General features: G+C 38.1%; 1 pseudogene; it reads left to right on the top strand.

Annotated features, from left to right (window-relative positions):
- The first annotated feature begins 7,938 nt into the window (after positions 1-7,938).
- Positions 7,939-12,294, top strand: LOC149204808 (uncharacterized; annotated as a pseudogene).
- The last annotated feature ends 1,626 nt before the right edge of the window (positions 12,295-13,920 follow it).

Genomic DNA, 13,920 nt, shown 5'->3' with positions numbered 1-13,920 from the left:
AAATCTTGAGACCTATTTTTGTTTTTTTTTTGGTGGATAAAGCTTATTTTTATTATTACTAATGACAATACATACATGGTACTTTTAAACCAAAAGAATCGTGTTACTAAGGACAACAAAACTGTTTTTTAAGAAAACCATATAAAGTCTCAAACCTTCCCTTAATACACCTAGCCGGTAAAGTTCCATGTGACACGCGAAAACCAAAGTCAAGGAAAGTCCATAATACAAGGCCCTAACCAATAGTACATAATAACAATTGGTATCAGATCTTGAGGTGGGCAGTACATCATTGTCATTATTTTGGTGGCTTCTCCATTGCTTGTTTTTTTGGCTAAGTCTTTGGGGCACTAAGCTCACAGCAATTATACTCTTTTTGCTTCTCACTCTTAGACATTATCGATGGAGAGTTGTTTAGCTTAACATTTTGAGGCTGGGATAGAGGACGAGGCCACCTATGATGATTCTAGGTCTAGACAATGATCTACAACCCAACAAAAGTCACTAATGACAAGAGCTTAATTAAACAATATATTATTTCCTATTTTTCTAGATGAATACAATTTTTGAGTTCGCATAAGCTACCAGGTTTAGTGCAAATCCATAGTTTAGGGTAATTTATCTAAAATGAAGGGATTCCTTTTATGGGATGGGGATGTGAAGTAACTGAATACACTGGGTCAATACCTATTACTATGCAGAGTTGGGGAATTGGTATAATCAGAATATATGTTTTCACGACTCAAGCCGATTATCAAAAGTCATTTACTATGGGGGATGCCAAGGTGGATTATATGGAGGTTTGCTTTATTACCTTACAATATTTCAATATAATATGGGCCATAATGGTACATTTAATCTTAAAATTTTCTAGGGTAATGCTCAATGATAAATGTTTGAAGATTCAGTCCCCAATATAAATTTTTACTGTGTGAATGAAATTTCATTCTTTTCCTTCCAGAGCACAAACAATCCACTTAGCATATGGCTCGGAAGGGTTGGAGTGGGAATTCTCGGGATACCCAAGCCACTCCATTCCTTCCATGTGTATTAATTTTTCTTGAATCTATGAAAAGTTGAAAACCATCTCGTCCTTCAAAGTTGGCTCAAAGAAGTAACCAAGGGAACCTACAATAAATAATAACATATATGGGAGCCAACACTTAGTGAAGATGTGAAATTGTGTTGCTAAGGTCTTTGGATTATAAAACCATTTACCAAAATTATTTTCCTACATTTGGATAAGCATGTCCCATTCTTCCTTATGTTTTGCTTGAAAAGAGAGAGGATTGCATAGGAATTTGAAAATCTAGCCCACCCTTGTGTTTCGTGTCAATCTGGCATCTTTTTTGAGCTTTACCTTTAAGTTAGTTTGGCATGTGAACTCTACCTATAACAATAGATGTGGTGAAACCCTTTGATCAAATCTTGCTTTATCTTCAATAATTCAGCAGCGAGAAATAGTACATAAATCTGATTTACATTGGTAGCAGCAAACCCTAGATCAAACAAACTAGGGCAGACAAGATCTTGCAAACCGACCCTCGGATCGGCTTGATTCCTTCACCAAAAAATGCGGCCTTCAAAGGAGATCTAGATTCACCTACAACTCAGTTTTGGATGAGCGGTCTGATGGTCAACACTGGTCAAACTTCTAATACGCAGTTGTAGCCCTAAATTCTACGTCTTCCTTCCACACGTGTGAGAGAAGAGTCTCTTTTTGCGCAGTAGGAAAAGATCCTCTTTTCTGGGCAGGAGAGAGAGAGAGATGTGATGAAATCAGTGAGTCCAAATGAGGAAAAGACCTCCTATATTTATACACAATTGTTGATGATTGAATAGATGCGACTGTTGGGCTTCTGAGCTTACATGAGTCGCTGGTCGGCTTGATACTTATTCCATAATCAAAATAAATTCATATCTCCATAAATACTTATCGGAATCAAATGATCTTTAGATCAATCCTACACCTCGCGACGAGAGGAATCTAATAAAAATATTATCAGCCATGAATAAGATGACCCACATGGAGTTTGGCCCTAGTTTCGAATTTTAACAGTGTGTGTGCGTGTGTGTGTTTAATAAATATGATTTTTTTTAATTACATTTCAAGGTTTATTGGACATCTATAATTGAATGCATAATGTATTCTTCTAATTATATCCATCATCTATTTCAATTTATTTTTTTAATCTATTTCATATTTTGATTTTTTTTAGAATTGCATTTCAAATATTATTATTTAACAAATATATTTCAAATTTCACTAGTTCACGAGTATTGATATCTATAATTTTTCAAATAAAATTTAATCTACTTTACATTTTAAGAATTTAATTTTCAACAAAGATAAATTTTATGATTATATTTCAATCTTTATTATTTTTCAAAAATAAATACTTATCATTTATTAATTGATGCCTTCTTGTTATTTTCCAATTCACATTTTAAAATATCTATATTTAAAGAAAATAAAATTTACAATTACATTTCAAAATTTGTTACCTCACAATGAATATGGATAATTTGATGCACATCCATTTTTTTATAATTAATTTTAAAATGCATTTCATATTTTAATAGATACATTTTGTATTCTATGGCCTGAAATGATAATTTTATTATAAAGATACATTTTCAACATTTATAATTCATAAATATGGGGATAAACAATTTTGAATTTATATATTAATATTCTTTAAATTTTCTATCTAGATGACCTGAGGGCTTCAGTTTGAACTACGTTAATGTAGAAATATATAAGAAAGAGAACCTTGCAAAAATCTATGTATAAAAGAAGAGAAATCGTAGATATTTAAACACAGAAAAATTCAAGTATTGTGAAATTACAAAATACACAATATTGTGAAATTATAGAATATACAGTGTTGTGAAATTAACAGAAGGAGAAATCTTTCGCTGTATATTCATAGCTACAGTTTTACAAAAGAAATATAAACAGATTTTCCAGATAGCTAGTACTATAAAAATACCATTTCCGAGAATAAACATCTTGATAAAAGGAAAACTTTATATCTAAATTATAGATAGATATCACAATAAAGATGAATTATCTAGAAAATGAACACATTGACAAAGAGGAACAATATAATGAATTTCGTCAATGATTAACACTGCTCCCATGGTTTGCAGAAGGGTTTTCAAGTTCGGGCGGGGTACCCTGTGCCTCTTCTATGCCGTCAATTGTAGCCGGAGCCAACATTCTTGTCGGCCCTGGCTACGCTCGGCTCTGGATTGGACTGCGCCAGCCGGGTGAAGATTTGATAAATTATAAAGAAGTTGTTTCCTACGTGGCTCAGACAGACGCAGAACTTGTGTGAGACAACCAAGCAGGTAGCGCTCCCGTCTCTAATCTATAATCTCATGTTTAGAAAAATGATATTCACAACTGAGTAATTCTATTACAAATTTAAGAAAAATATGGAGTTGTTGTCTGCAGACACTGTTATTCAATGCTACATAAAGAGTAGTTGTGCTTTAGCGGACTTCTTTCGCAAAGTAAACAAATTGATTTTGTTTGAGAAAACTAGAATAAGATGCGCCAAAACGTGAGGAAAACCTATGAGTTCAATTGTATGTGGGGACAGATCCGATGGTAGTCATTCGGAAGTCCCTTGTATAGATCTAGATCCTCCTTGACTTAAATAAGATGCGCACAAAACGTGAGGAAAACCTAGATCTGATATGTGGGGTCGAAGATTTTTGATATACCGTACCTCGTTGATGGGCGTCGATGTAGACAGTGGTGTAAAAAACTGCGGATCTACTCCAGACAACCTATGTGAGCCCAGATCTGATGTATCACAACAAGTCATTGAATGGATTATCAGTCCTTTCCGCAAGTTCAGGGCGGATCTATCCCCATCGTCGCAGTGTTGAGAGATTCAAGCCTGTATGGGTGCAGATACGGCAGAAAACTCATGAAAAAAACTGAAAGAGGAGTCGTGACGCAACACTTCTCGTTCATATCTAGCCCTAGACAGTGGAGAAATGAAGGGTAAATTGTCGCCATCGCTATCACATTCAAAATGACGTTCATATCTGATATTCAGATGTGTTCGAAATTGGATCTCTTTATGCCCTAATCCCACAGAGCAGTAGCTTCCAAACAATCCTTCTATGTCGTGTTCCAGATATGCCTCCCCTTTGTCAATTCTTTGCTCGCTTGCAATGAGCCTCGTAGCCCAAGACACATGTAGTCAGACTCTCCATGACGCAAGTTTCCCCTTGGATTGCCTGTGTTGTGAGGGACCGGTGAAAATAATAAATTCTTTGCAGGTTTAAAATATTTTTTTACAAAATCAAAATTAAAAATTTACCGTGTGTATTATTTATAAACACATAAAAATTAGCGAAAAGACAATTCAAGAAAAAAATTATGAAACATGCATTGATCATTTATTTTCATTGCATTAATCTAAGAGACGTGTATCAAAGAGGAATAAACGACGAAAAGGGTTGTGAAAAGTGACACCTACACTTATGACCGCATTCAATATTTCTAAAACGTGGTCACTTAGTTATGAAAAGCCTTAGTGTTGGAATTATTCTCCACTTCGTTCATAGTTGTGACGCCCTCGAGTCTCGGGCAGGCGTGCACGATGGGCGAGCGCCCTCGTGGCAGGTGCGTTTTAACACAACGACAATGGGCGGACCTCCGACACTTGGGCGGGTGTAAAAAAGGATTAAGTGTGGCCGCGGACTTTGCCGGCACACTTGCATTGTAATTTTGGAAATTATCATTATTATAATATATGCGGGCGAACTCATTCGGGAGTTGCCCCTCCCATTCCATATGAATATTGCAGTTTGTTATTTTGGTTTAAATTGTATATGAAGGTGTTATGAATGGTTTATGTTGAAGAACGAAGGTTAAAGCTTATATGTGGGTTATGAGTTAATAATAAAGCTTGGTATATTAGATTAAAAACACGGTTTAACGGTTAAGGCGTAGCCCATAAACGTGCACTCGGTTAAAAGTGAGCGTTCGGTGGTGCCGCACCCGGCCCAATAAAAGAAAAAAAAGATTGGGGGCGTGACAGGTGGTATCAGAGCTCGGTCGGAGCTGGCAGTTGACAGGTGAAGATAAGGTATGGAGAACAACCGAGGTCTTGTAATCTTGAATATTTGTGGCAGAGATGTTCAAGCATTGGCAACCACAGGTGGTTCATATAACCTTATATCGGCACGGTTGATAGAAGAAATGGAGCTGATATCTACTATGGAGAACTGGGATATAACCTCGTGGAATTTGACAGTTGGCATGATACGAGATGTACCCGTACAGTTGGAAGGATGTAGAGGTCAGCTGGACTTCGTGGTGATAAATACATATGGCATTGATGTGATGCTTGGACGGGATGGACATCTTCAAATCAGTCAGGCAATAGATGAAGTTGCAGACCGGGAAGAGGAAGTCATGGTGACCGAAGATGTTGAAGGCTTAACTATGATGGAGGTTAGACTTGATGATGATCAAGCTAAGCCCGAATCATGTAGCTCGTGGACATGGACCGATGAAGATACTCATATGGAAGGACCATGTGATGATGAGGATATGATGGAGGCCGAACTTGAGTTTAATCAAGTTGAACCAGGCTCATACAGGTTGGCAGCATGGACGGACACTCACATGGATGGACCACATGATGACAAGGTACAAGGCATGGCAGGTTTGGGAGAAGGTGAAGGGAAGCTCTTGCTTACCTTATGCAGGTTGAAAAGGTTGAAGGAAGAGAGGCCCCGAATCCGAGAAGAACTTGAAGCCTTGGAGAAAAACGTTGAAGAAGAACTTCTTCAACTTGGTTGGACAATGAAGCATGATGATGAGGACTCGATGGAGGCAGAACTTGGAGGTGACCAAGTTGAACCAGGATCGTGCAGCTTATCAACATGGATGGGTGAGGTCACTCATATGAAGGAGCCTCATATTGATAAAGTAAGTATTGGTACTTGTGTTTCATTTGGACATTTGGTAGATGGATCATGTGTAGGAGAGGGCAAGATCAGCTTGCCGAAGCATGGAGACATCTTATGGATGACTATGATGGAACCTTGTATGGAGAAGCAAGGGTTGTTACCTGCTGAAGGACTTGTTGAGGTTTCTTGCTACCTTGAGATGGAAGGTGCAAGGGCCCGTGACAAGGGTGGAACTTGATGACCGTTGTGGATGATTTGGGTCATGCTTTAGCCACATGGCTAAGTGCCCGACATGACTCATGGACAGGTTGAAGGGCACACCCTTGGGTGGACTTCTCATGGCTGAAATTTTGGAGGAGCTATGAAGAAGGGACTCGTGATGACATGGTGATATGGTTGGTGACCGAGTTCACTAAACCGAAGATCGGTGCTTAGACGAACTTCTCATGGCCAAGACCAAGAGATAGTCTTGGTGAACCTTTGGTGGAGGAGCTCATGATTGACATGAGATCGTTGTGACTTTTGGGACATCATATATGGTGACTTGGAGATCCGATGCATTAAGGAGCTGAGGTCGGGAGACTTTGATGTAGTATGGGATGCATACTTCCAAAGTACGTGCATGGGACATGGCTTGGAAGAGTAACTTGATGCAAAGGACCGATGAGACACTTTGAGGTGATGGGGTCACGATGGTGATGACTTGATGGAGACATGCCTTGTATATGTTGTAGTGATGGTTGCCTTATATGGAGGGGCTTACATCATGGTCGATGCAGTCTTGGTGGAGAGCTACTAAGATGGTGTGTTGTCGAGGACGACAACGACTTCAGGTGGAGGAGAGTGTGACGCCCTCGAGTCTCGGGCAGGCGTGCACGATGGGCGGGCGCCCTCGTGCACGACGGCGGGTGCGTTTTAACACAACGACGAGCGGATGGGCGGACCTCCGACACTTGGGCGGGCGACCCGATGGGCGGATGACCCATGGGCGACCCACGCCCGACGGGCGGACAACCGGACGACAGACATGGCGATGGCGTTATGTGGTGCACGCGGGGTGGTTCGACGTGGGTGCGGAACAGTTCAGCAATGAACAGCGGATAGTACGACGAGTTGCAGGGCAGCACGACGAACTGCAGATGTGTGCGACGAGACGCGGATTGCTGGACGAAGACGTGAGAGCGCATATTATATGGTGGATTATACGCACATATAAATATGTGCGTGGATGAATTAAATATAATATGTGGGAACAATATAATAATATACGGGACTTATATGTATGATGGGAAGGCCATTAAAACATAAGGAAGAAATTATATGATGAAAAATAAAATAAAGCCGACATATGTTATATGGGAGCTCATACGCATACGTGGAATGGCACATAAGCGAATGATAAAATATAATATATGTGGAAATAATTAAAAATAATATACGTGGCCTTATATGGATAATGGAGACGGCCATTAAAAAAATATGAAGGAACGTATATGCGATGGAGAAGGGGTATTAAATCAGGCCGACATATGTATTGGAGGCGTATTATTATAATTGAAGGAGTCGGCCTTATGGAGGCACGCATCCTTTGGAGAGAGGATGATACGCTTATATATATATGGCATGATAAGATGCCATTCGAACCATCATTCAATCAACGAAGTCACTAGCTCGCAATTCCAAGACAATAACAGCGCAGTTCTAATGCGCATAGCTCATGCCCATTGCTGAATGGATGCGTAAAGGTTATACTTGGAGCCGGTTAATTTGAGGGCGGTTTGGAGATAATATTACTGACAGCAGGCTGGATATATTATTGCCCAGGTTCATATGGGCGTTTGGTACGCTCGGGTAATAGCGCAGGAGTTAATATATACACAGTAGGTTGTCTCGGCTGGATAAACAGAATTCGGACAGCAGTTGGTCGTATAATTGCACAGGTTTATAAGAGCGTGGTACGCTTGGATAAACAGCGCAGAGGTTTATATGTACAGCGGGATGTCGGGTTTTGATAAAGAGGTTAAGCGTTTACCGGAGGGCTGTTACGTGGCAGAAGCATACGGTATGGTGCAGGTTGGTCTTGTGCAGGTCTACCGGGGATTGACACGTGGACAGAGGCACACGGCATAACTGCGCAGGTTTATATAAGTGCTGGTGCGCTTGGTTAAATAGCGCAGAAGTTGTATGCACGACAGATTGCCGGGTTTGTCAAAAAAGGATTAAGTGTGGCCGCGGACTTTGCCCGGCACACTTTCATTGTAATTTTGGAAATTATCATTATTATAATATATGCGGGCGAACTCATTCGGGAGTTTCCCCTCCCATTCCATATGAATATTGCAGTTTTTTATTTTGGTTTAAATTGCATATGAAGGTGTTATGAATGGTTTATGTTGAAGAACGAAGGTTAAAGCTTGTATGTGGGTTATGAGTTAATAATAAAGCTTGGTATATTAGATTAAAAACAAGGTTTAACGGTTAAGGTGTAGCCCATAAACGTGCACTTGGTTAAAGGTGAGCGTTCGGTGGTGCCGCACCCTGCCCAATAAAAGAAAAAAAAGATTGGGGGCGTGACAATAGTGATGGCGATAAAAATGAAAACATTAATCAACGCTTTATTACTTACAATGTGTGTTCGTATGCGCATGCCCCTCACTAGAGCAGGGGAGATTTAAATTCTTCCAATTGCCAACAGTGGGCATCCACGGCGAAATCGAGGTTTGTTGACGGATGGAAAAACACTTCAGGATTCATTCAATTAGATGATTGCTTCTTACTTTATGAATATCATTAATTTTACGGCGATTATAGTGACAGTGGGCCGGTAAAAGTTATTTGCAATGGCCACACCAGCAGTCAGCCACATCAATTCACAAATCCTACTAATCACATGCTCTTAAGTATTACAAATCAAGCACTGCAAAGACCTGATTTTTTTTCTGCAAATTCAATCGCTGCCCCTTATAATTCGACAGAGCATATCTACAACATAGTGTAGTGTTGGAGAGATTTAGCCATATTAAACTGTCGATAGTGCCTGAATTCTACCTTGTTACAAATATCCACATGCCCAAATGGACGTATTGGCTCTCAGTTCGTATCAATGAATTGCTATTTGCGTTCTGTGACAAGTCATGTAATTGTTTAATTAATGCAGAAAACACTTGGCAAACAATTGAATAGCCTTACATTTCAAAATACGAAGAGGTATAAGATGCAGGTTTCACAAACCTGAAGAAAACAGACGCTTGGTTGTTCGTCTTTGATCGACGCGTCGTTAGGTTAATGTCACTAAATGAAATGATCATGCGAATAAGCTTACGTTTCAGAATACGAAGAAGTATAAGATGCACGTTTCACAAACCTTAGGAAAACTATCGCTAGGTTGTTTATCTTTGATCCACCCGTGGTTAGGTTAATGTAACTAAATGAAATGATCATGCATGTTTCATTATCTATTTTCTTAAATTTTGCATTATTTATTTTTTAAAATTTTGTTGGTCCTAATCTTTATACCTGTCCAAAAATAATAAGCACAATAAATTTTTAATCATGCTTTGTAAAAAATTAATTTAAATATGGTCTAAGTATGTGTTCTATACATGCAAGAAAGTTATTGTAGCGAATTTCATTCATTGACTACAAGAATCAAAAAGATTAACTAAGAAAATGATTAACTTGTCGATTTGGATAGGGAGAACGCCTATCGTCGTAAATATACTGTTGGAAGACAAGTGCTGCCACTTTGGTTGCTTCCTAGTTGAGGGCAGAGAAGGTTATTGAGATACGACAACTCCTCGTAAAGTTGAAGGAGAAGGGGTTCGTCGCTGATGACAAGGCAATTCAGCAGCACATGAAGAGCATGGTTAGGTTCAACAATGTAGTCATGAATATGCTGTTTGGGCAGTATAAGTAAGTGATAGAAAGAATGAAATGCACATATTTCTGAATGATTTTATGCTTGTAATCTTTTTGGTACAATGAATTCCCATCACTCATTTTGCATGAAACTGTTCAGCGAAGAGCATTATTCTTTATAGAGTGGGGGCAGTGCAAGTAATTCCACTTTTTCAATTTTTTCGTAAACTGTTATACTTCCCACCCAATACATGGGTATCCAGAACCTGCAGCAGCTGTTGGTGTTCCCGCTTGGCACAAGCTAGTTGCGAAGATAAGCTAAGCTACACATTTCAATTTTCTAAAACACAATATGAGGGGTGATTGCTCGTAGCATATTGTAATTTTCATGCTTACCTCCCTCTCATATTTGATTTCAAATTTGGAAATTTTCCACTTGACTTTGAAATATATTTCCCACCAATTACATTTTGCTGCATGTACGTGAGAACAGTTAAAGTAAAATGGGTCTGGCATGACTATGTCACTATGTACTTCAGAACATTTAACGTCAAATTGGTCTGGTGTGACTACATCACTACGTACGTTAGAAGAGTTCAAGTCAAATTGCTCTGGCCTGACTACGTCAGAAAGTGGCAAGAGCTATTTCCAACTCTATTGATACATTAATGCTCTCTTAAGAGACTCTAAAGACAGTCTTGGGACACAGGTTCTCACATCGGTTCCCTTCTCCAGCTAACAGATTCTGATTCCACAATGATTGAGATATGCATGATGCCATCATCCATGTTGTTGTTTGTATTGATGCCCATTGAAACGAGCGACATGTGTATCATGGCATTTCGTGTATCATATGTTATCTACCATCTAATATTAATTGCCACCAAATTTGGAATTGTATAATGGCGCTCCAAATTGGAATTTTGAATATCAGAACCCACGCTGCTATATTTTGTTAAAATTGAAAGAAGCTTTGGTCGGTTATAGTTTCTTTGATCAGCATGAGCTTCCGGATGAGTTTGGCACTAATCGCAATTGCAGTGGTTCTTGCTATCGTTGCCTTTATTGGGGAGAAAACTCATTTTAGCGTTGCCATTGGGATATTGGGATTTTGGGTTTATGTATCACATGACATGCTATTGCTCTGGAAGATGGGAAGGCGTAGTTTCTTTGCTCAGCATGAGCTTCTGTACGAGGTCGGTGTTGATCGCGATTGCGGTGGTCCTGGATATCATTGCCTCTACTGGTGAGAAAACTAATTTTAGCATTGCCATTGGGATATTGGGATTCTGAGTTTATGTATCACATGATACACTATTGATCTAGAAGATGGGAAGGCGCGCATGCCTCATGGCATCATCAACCTACCATAGCTGATTCCAATAACAATTCTCATGCATTTTATTGGGCCTCTGTAAGTCTCAGGTTTATCAACAGGGATGTGAATAGGGGATTGTAATTCTAACATAATTACTCTTACAAGTTTGGCTCAGTGTACTTCTGTAAATTTCTTATTCAACATTTTCCACCCATATACTAGCCATAATTCCGATCTTCCCCTACCCTAGATCTTATGCTGCTCACTGACCTCCAGCCTGGTGGCTTCTTTTCATAATGTCTGTCATTGGAATCCCCTCTGAGGTACTTGCTTTTGATCGCTTCAGTGGAGTCCAACATTTGGGCATTTTAAACTCCAATAGGACTCATTTTGATAGGAAAAATTTAAAATAAGTCGGGGGTCAGAGCGAAGAAGAAGATAACACATGGTGTGTTGCAAGATACGGTACTGACCCCATTAGTTTTCAAGAAGCTCTAGATTGGGCCTGTGGCCCTGGTTATTCAAATTGTGGCCCTATACAACCTGGTGGGTCCTGCTATGCGCCCAATACTTTATTCGCCCATGCCTGATTTGCATTCAACAGGTATTATCAAAAAAACATGAAGGCACCGGGGTCCTGTGATTTCCAGGGTGCTGCAATGCTAATAGATGTCAGCCCAAGTAAGCCCAATAATATTAATATTCCCCCTTCCCCAATTTGCAACTCTATTGTAAAAAAAATGGAATGCATGTTCATTTTATTGTACAGTTTGTTTGTTGTTTGAGCAGTTGATTTTTCTGCAGGCTTCTTCTAAAATGCTTGTGCTTTTGTCACTAGCCACGCAGGTTACCCTGGCTGCTTCGACGCATTCAGGTAAATTCATGCGCTCAAGTTTTACTGATATAAACCATTTAGCGTTCTCTGTCAAGGTACAGAGTAGAGTACTTCACTGGAATGGCTCCTGTAATTCTGCATGCATGACAGTATATTTTGCAACCCAAGAACAACTGGTTTTATGGTGCAAAATAATGTGTTCGGTATTTTGTTGTGTTTTGCAAGGTCTGGGCAAGAAGTTGCTGATGTGAGTGGAGGGCCAGAAAAGAAATCTTGCACTTCTGCGCTCATGCTGCCTTTGCTTCTATGGTTGTCTCTTATTATCACTCTTCTTGTGCCTTAAGAGACTAGACTTCCATGAATGCAACCTAGTTGTAGATTTTATGCTAAATTTGTTAAAAGCAGTTGGCAAAACAGCCTAGTTGAAGATGTTATGGTAAATTTGTTTGCTAGAAAGTGTGGTATTTTGGAAACACTGGCTTGCTCAAATTTTGATTTTGATTATCAGGCTATTATAGAAATGAGGTGATAAAATTTGGAAGGAAATGAACACTGTAAAATATTAGGCTTGATTTTCTTCTTGTAGTGTGGCTTATACGAGAGTCGAGCATGCCCAAGGCTTCAAATTCAAATGAATTTGACTGTAGCTTTAATCATTAAATATTGTACTTTTTCCTTCCTTTCACCTCTACAACTTTTGATGTCTTTTAAATGATAGTAGTGGTTCTCTGTTCTGATCAACTTTGCAAAATTATAAATCACTCATAATTCAAAATGGTTTTAGAAGACAATGCAAACAACAATATTCTGGGCACATTATGAATTTAATTTTTGTGATCACCTATCCTTATGAAAGAGAAGGGCCTTGAATCAAGGATCAGTGCAAAATGTATAAGGGCCTTGGATCAGGGATCAGTGCAAAATATTTACATTGGGTTTCAGGAAATGATATCTCATTTTTCACAACTTTTAAGAACTAGGGATGTATTATTGTTATCCTATAATTTTAATACCAGGTAAGAAATGGTGAGCCAAAATCTTATGTGAGGTGAGCCAAAAAGTTGTTGAAGTGTTATGATTTCTTTCCTATGTTGTTGTGAATAATATAAAATTGCAATGAATTGATAAATATCTTTGAATGGGAGAGATGCATCTCAATGGTTATAACCTATTGGTACGTTGCTTGTAAAAGGTGCAAGGCCTATACACAAACCCTTAGACTGGGAATGAGTTGATCACTTCACTAATTGGTTTTAAAAAGCAATTCAACTTTTTTATTTGGACTGGGAATGAGTTGATCACTTCACTAATTGGTTTTAAAAAGCAATTCAACTTTTTTACTTGGACTGGGAATGAGTTGATCACTTCACTTTTTGGTTTTAAAAAGCAATTCAACTTTTCTTCCTTGTGAAGTAAAAAGTAAAAGATAAAAGATTCTGCATAGATGTTATTAGAAGTATGGATAAATGTTGTTAAGAGCATAGACATGGTGTATCAAAACTTTTAATAGGATATAACTTTTAATACTTTTAATATATGGCTCTTAAATTTTATTATTATTATGCCAAGCTTTTATTAAAAATGAATTATAGGTTGCAATTTTTATTAATAAAATTCATATTTAAAAAAAATTAAAATAAATGTTTTTCATGACGTTGTTTCCAATATATATATATATATATATATATATATATATATAATTTTATTTAAATTTATTTTTTATTACGTAAAAAATTAATTTAAAAATAAGCTATATATTATTACTATTATAAATTAAATCCCTTCGCTAATTAGTTTTGAAAACAATTTAACCTTTATATTATTTTTAATTAATTTTTTAATATTTGTGATATTATTTTTAATTAAATTTTTTAATATCTCTGTGTTCTGTGTTTAGTTTGGAGGAGATATAATATTTATAAATAAAACAATAGTTTGGAAGAGATATAGTATTTGTAAAATGAAACAA

The sequence above is a fragment of the Pinus tabuliformis genome, chromosome 1_2 (assembly GCF_031772625.1).
Source record: "Pinus tabuliformis cultivar Carrire ecotype Pingquan chromosome 1_2, CPIR1, whole genome shotgun sequence".
In the NCBI taxonomy this organism is placed as follows: domain Eukaryota; kingdom Viridiplantae; phylum Streptophyta; class Pinopsida; order Pinales; family Pinaceae; genus Pinus; species Pinus tabuliformis.
This window is presented reverse-complemented; position numbering and strand designations above follow the sequence as displayed.